Source organism: Cebus imitator, unplaced genomic scaffold (genome assembly GCF_001604975.1).
Source record: "Cebus imitator isolate Cc_AM_T3 unplaced genomic scaffold, Cebus_imitator-1.0 Scaffold230, whole genome shotgun sequence".
Taxonomy (NCBI): Eukaryota; Metazoa; Chordata; class Mammalia; order Primates; family Cebidae; genus Cebus; species Cebus imitator.
In genome coordinates, this window is record NW_016107545.1 from 62,669 (window position 1) to 79,603 (window position 16,935).

At 39.2% G+C, this 16,935-nt stretch overlaps 1 protein-coding gene and 1 pseudogene across 2 annotated transcripts in view; both read left to right on the forward strand.

The window, feature by feature from the left end:
* Positions 1-16,935, forward strand: part of CYP2C19 (cytochrome P450 family 2 subfamily C member 19) — an 82,573-nt gene that overhangs the window by 35,905 nt on the left and 29,733 nt on the right. The window lies entirely within an intron of this gene.
* Positions 4,571-6,899, forward strand: LOC108281700 (annotated as a pseudogene). Its single transcript, XR_005195284.1, has 2 exons — positions 4,571-4,722; positions 4,988-6,899. The product of XR_005195284.1 is annotated as a vacuolar protein sorting-associated protein 16 homolog (transcript).

Here is a 16,935-nt window from a genome sequence, read left to right on the forward strand (position 1 = left end):
TCAACACAGAAGGCAGGTGATTTCTGCATTTCTAACTGAGGTACCTGGTTCATCTCACTGGGATTGGTTAGACAGTGGGTGCAGCCCATTGAGGGTAAGCAGAAGCAGGATGGGGTCTTGCCTTACCTGGGAAGTACAAGGTGTCAAGGAACTCCCACCCCTAGCCAAGGGAAGCCATGTGGGACCCTGCCATGAGGGACGGTGCTATCTAGCTCATATACTACACTTTTCCCATGGTCTTCACAACCCACAGACCAGGAGATTCTCTAAGGTGCCTATACCACGAGAACCCTGGGTTTCAAGCACAAAACTTGGTGGCCATTTGGGCAGACACCAAGCTAGCTGCAGGAGTTTTTTTTTTTTTTTTTTACACCCCAGTGACATCAGAAATGCCAGTGAGACAGAACTGTTTACTCTCCTGGAAAGGGGGCTGAAGCCAGAGAGCCAAGTGGTCTAGTGGAACCCACCCTTATGGAGCCTAGCAAGATAAGATCAGTGGCTTGAAATTCTCACTGCCAGCACGGCAGCCATGAAGTTGATCTGGGATGCTGGAGCTTGATGGGGGTAGGGTTGTCCACCATTACAAGGCTTGAGTAGGCAGTTTTCCCCTCACAGTGTAAACAAAGCTTCCAGGAAGTTCGAACTAGGTGGAGTCCACTGCAGCTTGGCAAAGCTGTTGTAGCCAGACTACCTCTCTATATTCCTCCTCTCTGGGCAGGACATCGCTGAAAGAAAGGCAGGGGCTTATAGATAAAACTCCCATCTCCCTAGTACAGAGCACCTGAGGAAAGGGGTGGCTGTGGACACAGTGTCAGCAGACTTAAACATTCCTGCCTGCCAGCTGTGAAGAGAGCAGCAGATCTCCCAGCACAGCACTCAAGATCTCTAAAAGACAAATTGCCTCCTCAGGTGGGTCCCTGACCCCCATGCCTCATGACTGCGAGACACTTCCCAGCAGGGTTCAACAGACACCTCAGACAGAAGAGCTCTGGCTGGTGTCTGGCAGGTGTCCCTCTGTGATAAAGCTTCCAGAAAAAGGAACAGGCAACAATATTTGCTGTTCTGCAACCTCTGCTGGTGATATCCAGGCAAACAGTGTCTGGAGTGGAGCTCCAGCAAACTCTAGCAGACCTGCAGAAGAGGGGCCTAAGTGTTAGAAGGAAAACTAACAAACAGAAAGAAATAGCATCAACATCGACAAAAAGGATGTCCACACAAAAACTCCATCCAAAAGTCACCAGCATCAAAGACCCAAGGTAGATAAATCCACAAAGATGAGGAAAAACTAGTGAAAAAATGCTGAACATTTCAAAAACCAGAATGCCTCTTCTCCTCCAAAGGATCACAACTCCTCACCAGCAAGGGAACAAAACAGGGCAGAGAATGAGTTTAATGAATTGACAGATGCAGGCTTCAGAAGGTGGGTAATAAAAAACTCCACCAAGCTAAAAAAGCATGTTCTAACCCAATACAAGGAAGTTAAGAACGTTGAAAAAAGGCTAAAGGAATTGTTAACTAGAATAACCAGTTTAGAGAATAACATAAATGGCCTGATGGAACTGGAAAACACAGCACAAGAACTTATACAAAACACATGCAAGTATCAATAGATGAATCAATTAAGCAGGAGAGAGGATATCAGAGATTGAAGATCAACTTAGTGAAATAAAACATGAAGACAAGATTAGAAAAAAATGAATGAAAAGCAATGAACAAAACCTCCAAGAAATATAAGACTGTGAAAAGACCAAACCTACATTTGACTGGTGTACCTGAAAGTGATAGGGAGAATGGGACCAAGTTGGAAAACATTCTTCAGGATATTATCCAGGACAACTTCCCCATTCCAGCAAGGCAGGCCAATATTCAAATTCAGAAACGGTGGAGAACACCACAAAGATACTCCTTGAGAATAGCAATCCCAAGACACATAATCATCAGATTCACCAAGGTTGAAATGAAGGAGAAAATGTTAAGGACTTCCAGAGAGAAAACTCAGGTTACCCACAAAGGGAAGGCCATCAGACTAACAACAGATCTCTCAGGAGAAACTTTACAAGCCAGACGGGACTGGGGGCCAATATTATCATTCTTAAATAATATAATTTTTAAGCCCAGAATTTCATATCCAGAAAATCTAAGCTTCATAAGTGAAGGAGAAATAAAATCCCTCACAGACAAGCAAATGCTGAGAAATTTTGTTACCATCAGGTCTGCCTTACAAGAGCTCCTCAAGGAATCACTAAATATGGAAAGGAACAACCAGTACTAGCCACTGCAAAAACATACCAAATGGTAAAGACGATTGACACTATGAAGAAACTGTGTCAACTAATGGGCAAAATAACCAGCTAGCATTATAATGACAGGATCAAATTCACAAATAACAATATTAAACTTAAATGTAAATGGGCTAAATGCTCTAATTAAAAGATGCGGACTAACAAATTAGGAGTCTAAGTCTCTGTAGGTCTCTAAGAACTTGCTTTTCTTCAAAGGAGCTAAGGGGGATTTTGACAGGATTGCATTAAATCTGTAGAACAGGGAGTTATGCCATTTAAAAAATTGAAGTGAAATTCACATAACATAGATTAACCAGTTTAAAGAGTACACTTCAGTGGTATTTAATGTATTCACAATGTTGTGCAACCACCAGCTTTCTCTGATTTCAAAATGTTTTTATCACTCCACAAAAACATATCATATTGATTAAATAATCACTCCATTCCCTTACCACATCATGTAATAACCTCTAATCTTTCTGTCTCTATGAGATTGCCTGTTATGGCTATGTAAAGGACTCATAGCATATGTAACCTGTTATTTCTGGGTTGTTTCATTTATAATGTTTTGAAGACTCATCTAAGTTGCAGCATATATCAGCACTTCATTCTTTTTTGTGGCTGAAAAATATTTCATTTTCCATGCACATATATCACAATTTGTTATTCATCTGTTTATGGACATTTGCATTGTTTCCAACTTTGGGCTCTTATAGATAATTCTGTGTTGACCATTGTGTATGTTTCTTTATGGGCATGTTTTAATTATTCTTGGGTATATTCTCAGGAGTTGAGTTGCTGGGTCAAATGGTAATTTTATGTTTATCTTCTTGTATAAGAGTCAAACTTTTCTACAGTGAATGTGGCACTTTATATTCCTTCCAGCAATGCAAAAGGATTTCTATTTTTCCACATAATTGCTAATACTTGTAATTTTCTGTATTTATTAAAGCCAATCTAGTGAATGCAAAGTGGTATCTCAATGTGAATTTATTGATTTATTTAGAGACAGGGTCTCACTCTGTTGCCCAGGCTGGAGTGCAGTGGCATGATCTCAGATCCCTGGAACCTTGCCTCCTGGGTTCAAGCAATACCCCTGCCTCAGCCTCCAGAGTAGCTGGGATTACAGGCATGCACCACAACACCTGGCTAATTTTTATGTTTTTGGTAGAGATGGGGTTTCACCATGTTAGCCAGGCTGGTCTAGAATGCTTGACCTCAGGTGATCTGCCCACCTTAGCCTCCCTAACTGCTGGGATTACAGGTGTGAGCCACCACACCCAGCTCTCCTTGTGGTTTTAACTTGTATTTAATGACCAGTGATTTTGAACTTCTTTTAATATATGATTATTTATTTGTATATCTTCTTTGGAGAAATGCCATTTAAGTCCATTTTTTATTTAAATTAAGTTGCCTTTATTTTTCTTTTTAAGCTATTAGAATTGTTTATGTATTCAAATCATTAAACTATCACATATACATAATATAAAAATATTTCCTCCCATTCTGTCAGTGGTTATTTCACATTCTTAATTATATTCTTGTTGGACAAAGTTCAATTTTGATGAAGTTTGGTTTATCTATTTTTTCTTTTGCCACTCTGGTATCAAATTTATAAATCTATTACCAAATATTAAGTCATAAAGATTTACTCCTATGTTTTATTCTGAGAGTTTTATAGTTTTGGCTCTTATATTTAAGTTTTTCCAGTCATTGTTAGTTATATTTTTCATTTGGAGTGAGCTGGGGAAGGTTCCAGCTTCATTCTTTTACATTTCATCATCCAATGGTCTTATCATCATTTATTGAAGATATTTTTTCCTCAGATTGAATGGTTTAGGCACCCTTGATAGCAAAGTAAATTGGCCATAGATGTTTAGGTTTATTTCTTGATTTCAGTTTTATTCCATTGGTCTTGGTGTCTATATGCTAGTACCACACTGTTTTGATTATTATACTTTGTAGTAAGTTTTGCAGTTGGAAATTGAGTACTCGCTGATACAGAAATTAAGAAGAAATTACTTAGGGAGATAGTAAGCATTTGGGAGTCCTTGGTAAGGTTTCTCTTTTTAATGCAAAGCAGCCCCAAATCATTTTCTAACAAATAGTAGCCTGTACAATCGAGCCGCACCGCTTCACCCTCAGTGCCAATGTGGGTGACCTCAAACTCCGCCGGATGCCAGAGGTGCCTGGTCTGCAAAGTTCACCCTTCTGCTGGACTGTGCTGTGCCAGGACCGAGTGGCACACATTCTTCTGTCTGTGGTGCCTGATCTATACCTCCTGGACCATGCAGCCTGCTCCGCAGTTACCCCCCTGGCCTGGCCCCAGGAGTAAGCAGCTTCCCACAGATGGCTGTCTCCTTCACCTACCGACATCTGGCACTCTTCACAGGCAGAGGCTACATCTGAATGGGGACGGCATCACTCAAGGAGAAGCTGTGTGAGTTCAACTGCAACGTCCGGGCACCTCCAAAGCAGATGATTGGCTCAATCAAGTGTGACATTTACATAGCAGGTAGGGAAGGCTGGCCACCCCACTCTAATCTTATTATGCAAATAGGACTTTCCACTTGACTCGTGCCTTTTTGTCTGCTCCTTACTGTACACGTGGCTGGCAAAGGGAAGGGATGATAAAGCCGCCATTTTGAACATACCTAGTCACAGGTAGTTCTTTCCTACCCACGTTCAACCACACAAGCTTCCAGCTTGCTTGTCTATGTCTGGTGCAGCCGTCCTCCTAGCAAGGAGAGGGCGGTGTTGGTGGCCTGGGAGAGGCGGCTGATTGTGGTGGGCAATGCACCCAAGAGCATCCAGTGTGTGCTGGATGAGGACTCCTACCTTGTACCTGAGCTCCATGGTGTCCGCATCTTCTCCCGCAGCACCCATGGGTTTCTGCATGAGGTTCCAGCGGCCAGCAAGGAGATCTTCAAAATTGCCTCAATAGCCCCTGGGGCGCTGCTCCTGGAGGCTCAGAAGGAATATGAGAAAGAGAGTCAGGAGGCAGACGAGTACCTGCGGGAGATCCAGGAGCTGGGCTGGCTGACCCAGGCCGTGCAGCAGTGCATTGAGGCTGCGGGACATGAGTACCAGCCAGACATGCGGCAGAGTCTGCTCAGGGCTGCCTCCTTCGGAAAGTGTTTCCTGGACAGATTTCCACCCGACAGCTTCGTGCGCATGTGTCAAGACCTGCATGTGTTCAATGCTGTTAGGGACTATCACATTGGGATCCCACTCACCTATAGCCAACACAAGCAGCTCACCATCCGGGTGCTGCTGGACAGGCTTGTGTTGCAGAGACTTTATCCCCTGGCCATCCAGATATGCAAGTACTTGCACCTTCCTGAAGTACAGGGCATCAGCAGAATCCTGGCCCATTGGGCCTACTATAAGGTGCAATGGAAGGATGTCTCAGATGAGGATGTGGCTCGAGCCATTAACAAGAAGCTGGGGGACTCACCTGGTGTCTCTTACTCTGACATCGCTGCATGAGCCTATGGCTGTGGCCGCATGGAGCTGGACATCAACCTGCTGGCGTATGAGCCACGCTCAGGGGATCAGGTACTCCTTCTCCTAAAGATGAAGAGGAACAAACTGGCACTAAGAAAGGCCATTGAGAGTGGAGCCACTGACCTGGTCAGTTCACAGTGTTGCTGCACCTGAAGAATGAGCTGAACCGAGTAGATTTTTTTCATGACTCTTCGGAATCAGCCCATGGCCTTGAGTTTGTACTGACAGTTCTGTAAGCATCAAGAGCTAGAGACTCTGAAGGACCTTTACAATCAGGATGACAATCACCAGGAATTGGGCAGCTTCCACATCTGAGCCAGCTATGCTGCAGAAAAGCGGATTGAGGGCCGAATAGCAGCTCTTCAGACAGCCGCCGATGCCTTCTACAAGGCCAAGAATGAGTTTGCAGCCAAGGCTACAGAGGATCAAATGCAGCTTCTATGGCTGCAGTGGAGCCTAGAAGACAAGCTGGGGGGCCAGTTCCTAGACCTGTCTCTGCGTGACACTATTACCGCCCTCATTCTTGGTGGTCACAACAAGCGTGCAGACCAGCTGGCACGTGATTTCCGCATCCCTGTCAAGAGGCTCTGGTGGCTGAAGCTGACTGCCCTGGCAGATTTGGAAGACTGGGAAGAACTAGAGAAGTTTTCCAAGAGCAAGAAATCACCCATTGGCTACCTGCCTTTTGTGGAGATCTGCATGAAACAACACAACAAATACAAAGTCAAGAAATATGCTTCCCGTGTGGGTCCTGAGCAGAAGATCAAGGCTTTCCTTCTCACTGGCGATGTGGCTCAGGCTGCAGACGTGGCCATCTAACACCTGAACGAGGCTGAGCTGAGTCTTGTATTGTCCCACTGCATGGGAGCCACAGATGGGGCCATGGCTGACAAGATTCAACGGGCCAGTGCACAAGCCCAGAAGAAGTGATAAGTCCACACTGCACACCTCAAGCAAGGGGTTCCTCCTAGCACCTGGGCTTGGCAGAAGGGTCATAGTTCATCCAGCTCCTCCCCCAGAGCAATGCTGAGGAGGCGGTGGTGGCGGGGGGGGGAGGGTGGGTGCTAGCAGGGCTGTCTGGTTGTAAATAATGTTGGAACACTTAAAAAATAAAGTACCAGATATAGAGTGGACTCTTTTTGGATGTTGTAGTCAGACAGGGTGTGCCCATCTTCCAGCTGCTTTCCAGCAAAGATCAACCTCCGCTGGTCAGGAGGGATGCCTTCCTTGTCCTGGATCTTTGCCTTGACGTTCTCAATGGTGTCACTGGGCTCGACCTCAAGGGTGATGGTCTTACCAGTCAGGGTCTTCACTAATATCTGCATCCTACCTCGGAGACGGAGGACCAGTTTAGTTTTAAAATCAAGTTTACTTTAAATTTTGTATTTAGTTATCATCGACTGGCTGATTTTGAAATGATACCATATGAAATATCTTTTTTAAAAAAAATTTTCAACTTTTATTTTAGATTCAGGAAGTGCATGTTCAAGTTTGTTACATAGGTATATTGTGTGATGCTAAAGTTTAGGGTACAAATAATTCCATCACCCAGGTAGTGAGGGTAGTATCCAATAGGTAGTTTTTCAGCTCTTGCTTTTATATCTCTCTATCCTCTTTAGTAATTGTCAGTGTATATTGTTTCCATATTTGTGTCCCACTTTTATATGAGAACATGTGGTATTTGGTTTTCTGTTGCTACATTAATTCTCTCGAGATAATGGCCTCCAGCTGCATATATGTGGCTGTATAGCATTTCATAGTGTATATATACCACATTTTCTTTATGCCACACACCATTGGTTGCTTCTATGTCTTTCCTATTGTGACTAGTGTGGGGATGGACATACAAGCACATGTGTCTTTTTGGTAGAACAATTTGTTTTCCATTGGGTGCATCCCCAGTAGTGGAATTGTTGCATCAAATGGTAGTTCTGTTTTTAGTTCTTAGTGAAAGCTCCAAACTGCTTCCCATAATGGCTGAACTAACTGACATTCCCACCAGTAGTGTATAAGTGTTCCCTTTTCTCTGCAGCCTCACCAACATCTCTTATTTTTTGGCTTTTTAATTATATCCATTCTGACTGGTATGAGATATCTTATTGTGGTTTTGATTTGCATTTATCTGATGATTAGTGATGTTGAACATTTTTGTCATATGCTTGTTGGCCATGTGTATGTCTTCTTTGAAGAATATATGTCTTTTGCCCACTTTTTAATGGGGTTATTTGCTTTTTAACTTGTTGAATTGTCTAAGTTTCTTATAAATTCTTGATGTTGGACCATTGTTGGATTCACAGTTTGCAAATATTTTGTCCCGTTCTGTAGGTTGTCTGTTTATTCTGTTGATAGTTTTTCTTGCTGTGCAGAAGCTCTTTTATTAGGTCCCACTTGTCAATATTCATTTTTGGTTCCAATTGCTTCTGAGGAATTATTCATAAATTCTTTGATGAAGCCTGTATCCAGAATGATATTTCATAGATTTTTTTCTATAGAATTCTTATAGTTTGAGGTCTTAAATTTAGATCATTATTCCATCTCAAGTTAATTTTTGTATATGGTGCAAGGAAGTGTTCCAGTTTCATTCTGCATATAGCTAGTCAGTTATCCTAGTTCAATTTACTGAATAGATAGTCATCTCCTCATTGATTATTTTTGTCAACTTTGTTGAAGATCAGATAGCTATAGGAGTGTGGCTTTATTTCTGGCTTCTCTACTTCTGTTCAATTTGTTTTGTACCAGTTACATGTTGTCTTGGTTACTGTAATCTTACAGTATAGTTTGAAGTCACCTTATGTGAAGCTTTCAACTGTTCTTTTTGCTTAGGATTGTTTTGGCTATTTGGGTTCTTCTTTGATTCCATATGAATTTTAGAATATTTTTTTTCTAATTCTGTGAAAAATGACACTGGTAGTTTGATAGGAATAACATTGAATCTGTAGTTTGCTTTGGCAGTCTAGTCATTTTAATGATATTGATTGTTTCAATCCATATGCATGAGCTGTTTTTTCATTTGTTTGTGTCATCTATGATTTTGTTCAGCAGTGTTTTGTAGTTCTCCTTTGTAGAGACCTTTTGCCCCTCTTTTTAGCTGTATTCCTAGGTTTTCTTTTTGTGGCTATTGTAAATGGGATTGGGTTCTTGATTTAGCTTTCAGCATGAAAATTTTTAGTGTATAAAAATGCCACCGATTTTTACACATTTTGTATTTTGTGTACTGAAATTTCATTGAAGTTGTATAACAGTTCCAGGAGCTTTTTGGAAGGTTCTTTAGGGTTTTCTAGGTCTGAGATGGGTCTCCTAGGTCTGAGATGGCTCTTCTACTTCTACCAGTAGAAGATGGGCTTTGTATTTCTGAAGACAGTAGAAGGATGGGTCTTATTTTTAATCCAATGTACTACTCTTTGCCTTTTACCTGAGGTTTTGATTCTATTGTGAAACTGTTAGCTGGTTGCTTTGTAATTTCTATTGTGTGACTGCTTTATAGAATCTGTGGGCTATATACTTAAGTGTGTTTTGTGGTAGCAGGTCTTTCATTTCCATATTTAGAACTCTTTTAATGATCTCTTACAAGGCTGGTCTAATGGTAATAGAATTTCATGGTATTTACTTGTTTGGACAAGATTTTATTTCTTCTTTGCTTATGAAGCGTAGTTTGGCAGGATAGAAAATTCTTTCTTGTAATTTCCTTTTTAAATGAATATTGAAAATAGGCTGATCATCCCCTGTTAGCTTGACAAGATTCTCTTTGTATGTGACCTGATCTTTTTCTCTAGCTGCCTTTAAGATTTTTTTTTTTTTGGAAACTTTAAGTTCCTGCGTACATGTGCAGATCTTGCAGGATTGTTACATATGTATACTCATGCCGTAGTGGTTTGCTGCTTCCATCCCCCCATCACCTACATTAGGTATTTCTCCTAATGTTATTCCTCCCCTACTTCCCCACCCACTGCTGTCCCTCCCCTAGCCACCCACCCCCCAACACACCTCAGTGTGTGATGTTCCCCTCCCTGTGCCCATGTGTTCTCACTGTTTAACACCTGCCTATGAGTGAGAAAATGTGGTGTTTTGCTTTCTGTTCTTGTGTCAGTTTGCTGAGAATGATGGTTTCCAGCTTCATGCATGGCCCTACAAAGGACATGAACTCATCCTCTTTAATGGCTGCATAGTATTCCATGGTGTATATGTGCCACATTTTCTTTGTCCAGTCTATCATTGATGGGCATTTGGGTTGGTTCCAGATCTTTGCTATTGTAAGCAGTGTGCAATGAACATACATGTGCATGTGTCTTTATAACAGAAGGATTTACAATCCTTTGGGTATATACCCAGTAATGGGATTGCTGGGTCAAATGAAATTTCTATTTCTAGATCCTTGAGGAATTGCCACACTGTCTTTCACAATGGTTGAACTAATTTACACTCCCACCAACAGTGTCAAAGTGTTCCTATTTCTCCACATCCTCTCTAGCATCTGTTGTCTTCAGGTGTTTTTTTTTTTTTAAACAGAGTCTGGCTCTATTGCCAGGCTGGAGTGCAGTGGCACGATCCCGGCTCACTGCAATTTCTGTTTTCCGGTTTCAAGCAATTCACCTGCCTCAGCCTCCCGAGTAGCTGGGACGACAGGCACGCGCCACCATGCCCGGCTAATTTTTTGTACTTTTTAGTAGAGACGGGGTTTCACCGTCTTGGCCAGGATGGTCTCGGTCTCCTGACCTCGTGACCCACTCGCCTAGGCCTCCCAAAGTGCTGGGATTACAGGCGTAAGCCACGGCGCCCCGCCTGTCTTCAGATTTTTTAATGATCGTCTTTCTAACTGGCGTGAGATGGTATCTCAACGTGATACCATTTTTGATTTGCATTTCTGTGATGGCCAGTGATGATGAGCGTTTTTTCATATGTTTGTTGGCCTCATATATATCTTCTTTTGAAAAGTGTCTGTTCATATCCTTCACCAACTTTTGAATTTTTTTTTTCTTGTAAATTGTTTTAGTTCTTTGTAAATTCTGGATAGCAGCCCTTTGTCAGATGGGTATATTGCAAAAATTTCTTCCCATTTTGTTGGTTGCCAGTTCACTCTGATGATTGTTTCTTTCCTTGTGAAGAAACTGTTAAGTTTTATTGGATCCAATTTTTCTATTTTGGCTTTTGTTGCCATTGCTTTTGGTGTTTTAGTCATGAAGTACTTACTGATGCCTATGTCCTGAATGGTTTTGCCTAGTTTTCTTTTAGGATTTTTATGGCGTTAAGTTTTATGTTTAAATCTTTTTTTTTTTTTTTGGATTCAAAGTTTGCATTGATTATTCTGATTTTAGAACTAAATCCAGGATTTTTTGTGAAAAACACTTATTGTAAGAATTAGTCAGCAAACTGACAGAGGAGCAGAAGATCAAACACCGCATGTTCTCACTCATAGGCGGGTGTTGAACGATGAGAGCACATGGACAAAGGGAGGGGAGCACTACACACTGGGGTCGGTTGGGGGGAAATAGGGGAGGGACGGTGGAGGGTGGGGAGCTGGGGGGGGATAGCAGGGGGAGAAATGCCATATGTAGGTGATGGGGAGGAAGGCAGCAAATCACACTGCCATGTGTGTTCCTATGCAACAATTTTGCATGTTCTTCACATGTACCCCCAAACCTAAAATACAATAAAATAAATAAATGGGAAAAAAAAAAAAAGAATTAGTTTTCAAAATTGATCAGAAAGTGGTGATAGCTATTATTTAGATGTAAACACCCACAGTCATTTCAGAAAAATGGTAAAATAAAGATTCATGACTTCTCAATGTGTTTGTGTGTGTGTGTGTGTTTTCTCCTAGAACCATTGCTACATCTCTCTCTCTCTTTTTTAAATTATACTTTAGGTTCCTACATGTACAGATCATGCAGGATTGCTGCATAGGTACATACATGGCAATGTGGTTTGCTGCCTCTGTCCTATGTTTAAATCTTTAATCCATCTGGAGTTAATTTTAGTGTAGAGTGTAAGGAGGGGTCCAGTTTCAGCTCTCTGCAGATGGCTAGCCAGTTTTCCCAACACCATTTATTAAACAGGGAATCCTTCCCCCTTGCTTGTTTTTGTCAGGTTTGTCAAAGATTAGATAGTTGTAGATGTGTGGCATTGCCTCCAAGGCCTCTGTTCTGTTCCCTTGGTCTATATCTCTGTTTTGGTACCAGTACCATGCTGTTTTGATTACTGTAGCCTTGTAGTATAGTTTGAAGTCAGGTACCATGATGCCTCCAGCTTTGTTCTTTTTGCTTAGGATTGGCTTGGTTATGTGGGCTCTCTTTTGGTTCCATATGAAGTTTAAGGTGATTTTTTCCAGTTCTGTGATGAAGGTCATAGGTAGCTTGATGGGGATAGTGTTGACTCTATAAATTACTTTAGGCAGTATGGCCATTTTCATAATACTTATTCTTTCTAACCATGAGCATGGAATGTTTTTCCATCTGTTTGTGTCCTCTCCTGTTTCCTTGAGCAGTAGTTTGTAGTTCTCCTTGAAGAGGTCCTTTACATCTTTTGTTAGTTGTATTCCTAGGTATTTTATTCTCTTTGTAGCAGTTGTCAATGGGAGTTAGCTCTTGATTTGGCTCTCTGTTTGTCTGTTATTGGTGTATAGGAATGATTGTGATTTCTTCAGATTGATTGTGTATCCTAAGACTGCTGAAGTTGCTTATCAGTTTCAGGAGATTTTGGGCTGAGACAAGGGGGTCTTCTAAATGTACAATCATGTCGTCTGCAAATAGAGACAATTTGTGTTCTTCCTTTCCTAATCGAATATCCTTTATTTCTTTTTCTTACCTGATTGCTCTGGCTAGAACTTCTAATACTGTATTGAATAAGAGTGGTGACAGAGTGCATCTTTGTCTAGTGCCAGATTTTAAAGGGAATGCTTCCAATTTTTGCCCATTCAGTGTGATATTGGCTGTGGGTTTGTCATAAATAGCTTTTATTATTTTGTGATATGTTCCAATACCTAGTTTATTGAGGGTTTTTAGCATAAAGGGCTGTTGAATTTTGTCTAAGGCCTTCTCCACATCTCTTGAGTAAAAATTTTTTTTTTATTGTTGATGTATGGAGACACTCCTAATTTTTGCATTGATCTTGTACCCTGATTTGGCTGAAATAATTTATTAGCTCTACTTGTTTTTTTGTGTGTATTGTATGAGATTTTCTACAAGTGGAATTATGTTATCTTCAAATATACATGATTTGAATTTTTTCTTTCCTATTTGGATGGATTTTATTTTATTTTGTTGCCTAATTGCTCTGGCTAGAATTTCCAATACTATGTTTAATAGTAGGAAAAGTGGACATCCTTGTTTTTGTTCTTTCCTTTCCAATTTTAAGTTGTAAGCTTTTAACCTTTCACAATTTATTATGCACTTGCTTTTAAGTTTTCATAAATATGCTTCATTATGGTAAGGGAGTTTTATTTCATTTATAGTTTTCTGAGTGTTTTTGTTATAATGGGTGTTGAAAGCTGTCAACTTTTTTATGCATCTAATGAGATGAACATATTTTTCCCTTTCATTCCAATATGATATAGTATACACTGATTGACTTTCTTGTTGAACCACCCTTGCATTTCTGGGATAAATCTCACTTATTACTTGTGTTTAATTTTTTAAAATTTTGTAAAATAAATTGTGACAAAAAACACATAACACAAAAGTTTCTGTATTAATCATTTTAAGCCTATAGTATATTGGCATTAATTACATTTATATTGTTGTGTAAACATCACTGTCATACATCTATAATTCTTTTAATCTTGCAAAATGGAAACTTGATACCCATTTAATTATAACTCTTGGCCAGGCATTGTAGATCATGTCTGTAATCTCAGCACTTTGTGAGGTTGAGGCGGACAGATGGCATGAGCCCAGAAGTTTGTGACTAACCTGGGCAACATGACAAAACTCTGTCTTACCAATAAAGCAATCAACAAACAAAACCAAAATAGTATGATTTTCTCAACTACGCAAACTAATTCATACTAATAATTTCATGAAGCATGTCCATAGTAACACAAGAACAGGAGATGAACCTTGTAAGGGTGGCCCACCACATTCTTTGATGTCTTTGTCGGTCTTATCTGCCAGAGACTGTGTAGACCAGCTGCAGTTAAAATTCCCATTCCCTTGTCACTTGCTCTGAAATTTATCAAATGGAATGGATTGCCCAAAAAGAAGTGCCTAGAGACGTGGATGATGCAATAAAAAATGTTGTAGAACCTACCCCACCTCAAATGATAACTCCACATTTCTCCCTCCCACCATCCCATGACAACAAACATTCTACTTTGTGTCTCCATAAAATTGAATATGCTTGTTACCTCATAAAAGTGGAATCATAACATATTTGCTCTTTTGTGACTGGCTTATTTCACTTAGTCTAATGTTATGTTCTCCGGGTTCATTCATGTTTTTGCATGTGTCAGATTTTCCTTCCTTTCTTACGGTGAATAATATTCTGTTGTACGTATAAGCCAAATTTGCTTACCCATTTACCTGTTGATGGGCCCTTGGATTACTTTCATCTTTTGGCTTTGTGAGTAATGCTATTATGAATATGGGTAAACAAACATCTTTTTGATGTGCTGCTTTCAATTCTTTTGAGTGTATACCCAGCAGTGGCATTTCTGGGATATGTGGTAATTCTGTTTTTAGTTCTCGAACTGCCTTAATGTTTTTCTTAACAGCTGCACCATTTTACATGACATTCTCGTCAGTAGGACTGTCTCCATATTCTCACCAACACTTGTTATTTTCTTGTGTTTTATTAGCCTTTATTTGATTCACTTAATTATAATTTATTTATAATTTATAAATATTACAAATGTATAATAGTAAAATATAGTATATATTTTAAATACATTATCATAAATGTATATTATAGATCATATATAAATTTATATTATTATTGATATATTATTAAAAATTTATAATTTATTATTTTAGTGGACACAATAATTGTACATATTTATGGGGTGTACTTAATATTTCAGTACATGTATACATTGTGTAATGCTCAAGCAGGATGATGAATATATCTATAACCTCAAATATTTTTCATTTCCTTGCACTGGAAACATTAAAAATCTGCTCTTCTAGCTATTTGAAAATATACAATAATATGTTGTTAATTATAGTCACCCTAAACTGCTTACTCCTTTTATATAGCTGAACTTTTGTATGTGTTAACCAACTTCTGGCTAACCCCTCTACTTCTCTACCTACTATTCTGCTCTCTATTTCTACAAGATTAACTTTTTTAGCTTCCACATATGAATAAGAACATGTGTTATTTATCTTTCTGTGCCAGGCTTATTTCTCTTAACATAATGTCCTTTAATCTCAACCATATGGCTGTGAATGGCAGAATTTTCTGCTTTTTTTTTTTAAATTGGTAACTAGTATTCCATTGTGTATGTTTTTACACTGCGTTTTCTTTACCCATTCATCTGTTGATGGACACTTAGGTTGATTCCATATCTTGGCTATGATGAATAGTGCTTTAAGTAAATATGGAAGTATAGCTATCTCTTTGATATAACAATATCTTTTCATTTGGTTATACACCCAAGAATGGGATTGCTGGATTACATGGTAGTTCCATTTTTAGTTCTTTGAGAATTGATCATACTGTTTCCCATCATGTCAGTACTAATTTACATTACCAATAACCGTTTATGAGTTCTCTTTCTCTGCATCGTCACTAGCATTTGCTGTCTTTTGTGTTTTTGATGATAGCAATTTTAACTGGAGTAAGCTGATATCTCATTGTGGCTTTGATTTGAATTTTCACGCTGACATAATCATGAGTATTTTTCATATACCTATTGGCCACTTGTATGTCTCTTTTAAAGATATCTGTTTAGTTTATTTACCCATATTTTAATTATAGTATTTTTTTTCTGTTGAGTTGTTTGAGTTATTAGTATATTTTGGATATTAACCCTCGTCAGATTTTAAAAATTGCAAATATTTTCCCTCATTCTTCAGGTTGTCTTTACACTTTATTAAATGCTTTCTTTGCCATGCAGAAGCTTTTCAGTTTGATATAATCTTATTTTTCTATTTTTTCTTTGGTTCTCTGTGCTTTTGAAGTTTTATCCATTGCCCAGACCAATACTCTGAATAATTTCTCCTGTTTTTCTTCTAGTAGTTTTATGTATTAATAATTTAATTTGAGTTTATTTTTGCAAATAATGAGAGCTATTTAGCCTTTAAAAAATTTTCTGCATATAAATATCCTGTTTTCCTGGTGCTATTTAATGAAGGGACTGTTCTTTCATAAGTGAATGTTCTTGGTGCCTTGTCAATAATAAGTTTGCTGTAAAGGTGTGGAATCATTTCTGTGTTCTCTATTCTCTTTCATGGGCCCATGTGTCTGAGTTAAGGCCAATATAATGTTATTTTAGATACTACAGCTTTATAGTTTTTTGTGTGTGTTTTAAAATTTCTTATTTTAAATGTTTCTGGGTACACAGAAGTTGTATATATTTGATAGGTACACGAGATCTTTTGATATAGAAGTGCAATGTGTAATAATCACATCATGGAAAGATGGTTTACCCATCCCTTCTAGCATTCATCCTTTGTGTTACAAACCATCCAATTATACTCTTTTAGTTATTTAAAAATGTATAATTGAATGATTATTGACTATAGTCACCCTATTGTGCTATTAAATACTAGGCCCTATTCATTAATTCTAACTATTTTTTTACCCATTAGCAATTTCCACTCCCCTTTACCCACTCACTACCCTTCCCAGCCTCTGGTAACCTTCCTTCTACTCTGTATCTCCATGGACTCAATTGTTTTAATTTTTAGATCCCACAAATAAGTGAGAACATGTGATGTTTGTCTTTCTGTTCCTGGCTTATTTCGCTTAACATAATGATCTCCAATTCTATCTGTGTTGTTGTAAATGACTACATCTCATTTTTTAAAAATAAATGAATGGTACTCCACTGTGTATATGTATCACATTTTTTTTTCCCATTTATTTTATTGCGTTTTAGGTTTTGGGGTACATGTGAAGAACATGCAAAATTGTTGCATAGGAACACACGTGGCAGTGTGATTTGCTGCCTTCCTCCCCATCACCTACATCTGGCATTTCTCCCCCTGCTATC